Source organism: Arachis ipaensis, chromosome B9, assembly GCF_059453495.1.
Source record: "Arachis ipaensis isolate K30076 ecotype BB chromosome B9, ASM5945349v1, whole genome shotgun sequence".
NCBI lineage: Eukaryota > Viridiplantae > Streptophyta > Magnoliopsida > Fabales > Fabaceae > Arachis > Arachis ipaensis.
This window is the reverse complement of record NC_142444.1, coordinates 44,469,358-44,471,769: the sequence shown is the minus strand read 5'-3', so window position 1 is coordinate 44,471,769 and position 2,412 is coordinate 44,469,358. Positions and strand designations below refer to the sequence as shown.

At 33.0% G+C, this 2,412-nt stretch overlaps 1 non-coding gene across 1 annotated transcript; it reads right to left on the bottom strand.

Moving 5' to 3' along the window:
* Nucleotides 1–1,336: 1,336 nt before the first annotated feature.
* Nucleotides 1,337–1,440, bottom strand: LOC148544501 (small nucleolar RNA R71). Its single transcript, XR_015900886.1, has one exon. It is a non-coding gene; the product is annotated as a small nucleolar RNA R71 (small nucleolar RNA).
* Between the last annotated feature and the right edge of the window lie 972 nt (nt 1,441–2,412).

The following is a 2,412-nucleotide window of genomic DNA, read 5'->3' as shown; positions in this document are numbered from 1 at the left end:
TTTATTTTCTTTAAATTTTCGAATTTGTTCTTGAGTGTTCTTCTTGGTATTCAAGTTGTTCTTGTTTCTTTTCTTATTTTGATCTTAAAATTTTTAAGTTTGGTGTCTTTTGGTTGTTTTTCTCTTTCTTCATTAATTTGAAAAATAAAAAAAATATTTATCTTTTTTTATCTTTATTCAAAAAAAATTTTCGAAAATCTTTCTTTCTTTCTTTTATTTTGGTGTTTTCTTGTTAGTAAAGTCAATTTTCAAATCTTATCTTTTAATTTGATTCTTTTCTATCTTATCTTTCTTTTAAAATTTCAAATTCAAATTTTTTTCAAATCTTCACCATATCTTATCTTTTCAACTTATTTTCAAATCTTTATCTTATCTTGTCTCAATTTCAAAATTTCAAATCAAATCTTTTTCAATTCTTATCTTATCTTATTGACTTTTTCTTTCCAATTTTAAAATTTAAAAAAAAATTAAAATCAAATCTTTTTCAAATCTCCTATCTTATCTTATTTTCAAATCTTTCTTAATTAGTTACTTGTTTTCACTTCCCTCTTTTTCAAAACTTCCTAACTAATTCCTCTCTCCTCTATTTTCAAAAACTTCTTACATCTTTCTCTTCCTTCTTTTTTGAAAATCACACTCAATCTTTAAATCTTTTTAATTCAATTAATAATTAAAATAAAAACAAAAATATTTTAATTCTAGTTTCTCTTTTTACTTCTTAAATTTTCGAATTCTTTTACCCCTCTATTTGAATTCTTCTTCTCATTCTCCTATCTTCATTCTTCTTTCTTCTTCACATCTCACAGGGAGTTCTCTATCCCTTGACATAGAAACTCCCATTCTCTTTCTTTCTTGTTCTTCTTTTTCTTGTTTATGAACAGGAACAGAAATAAAGAACCGTTCTTTGATCCTGATCCTGAACCTGAGAGGACCCTAAGGAAGCGTTTGCAACAAGTTAAAGCATAACACTCCGAAAGAGACCTCATAGAACTTTTCGAACAAGAAACTGAAAATACAAATATGGCAACCAATCCGAATGATGGAGAAGATGCAAGGAAGGTTCTTGGTGACTTCACTGTACCCACTTCTGACTTCTATGGAAGAAGTATCTCCAAAGCTACCATTAGAGCAAATAACTTTGAGCTTAAGCCTCAGTTAGTCTCTCTAATGCAACAGAATTACAAATTCCATGGACTACAGACTTATGCTTTTCCCCTTTACTGTTAGAGACAAAGCAAGGATATGGTTAGATTCTCAACCTAAGAAAAGCCTAGACTTATGGGAAAAGTTGGTCAATATTTTCTTGGCCAAGTTCTTTCCACCTCAAAAGATGAGCAAGCTCAGGGTGGAAGTTCAAACCTTCAGACAAAAAGAGGGTGAGTCCCTCTATGAAGCTTGGGAAAGATACAAGCAATTGATCAGGAGATGTCCTCCTGACATGCTCTCAGAATGGGCTATCCTAGGCATCTTTTATGATGGTCTATCTGAGATGTCCAAGATGTTATTGGACCATTCTGCTAATGGATTACTCCACTTGAAGAAGACGCCTGAAGAGGCACAGGAACTCATTGAAATGGTTGCAAACAACCAGTTCATGTACACTTCTGAGAGAAATTCTGTGAACAATGGGGTAGCTCAGAAGAAAGGAGTCCTGGAGGTTGACACTTTGAATACCACACTGGCTCAGAACAAGATCTTGACTAAAAAGGTTAATATGATCTCTCAGCATTTGACTGGAATGTAAGCTGCAACTGGCAGCACTTAAGACACCTCCTATGATGGAGATGCCTATGATCCAGATCAATCCATGATGGAAGAGGTGAATTAAATGAGAAAACCCTATGGAAATACTGAAGAACTGAAGATTGATGGTTTAGAGGTTATAGTAAACTCTCGTTGTAAGTATAGTTACTAAACCAAGCAATCAACCTTTCTTACAAAAGTTTTAGTTGTCACAAGTAACAAACCCCTTAAATAAATTGATAACCGAAGTATTCAAACCTCGGGTCGTCTTATCAAGGAACTGCAGGGAAGTATTGACGTTAGGATTTTTGCCAGTAAAGAATTTCATAAAAACAGTCGCGTTGTAGATATAGTCTCTAAACCGACAGAAATCCCTTCGTACAAACGTTTTGGTTGTCACAAGTAACAAACCCCTTTAAAATTGATAACCGAGTATTTAAACCTCGGGTCGTCTTCTCAAGGAATTGCAGGGAGGTGTATTTATTATTGGTTATGAGATTTCTGGGGAATGTTGAGTTTGGGCAATGGGCACAGGTATATTTAAATGACAAGTAAAATAAAGTAATAATAATAAAATCTCTTGGCAAGGTATAAGAAATTAGAAGTCCAGACTTAGTTATCCTTATCAATAATAATGAAAGTTGAATCTTAATTCCACTTGGTCAACCT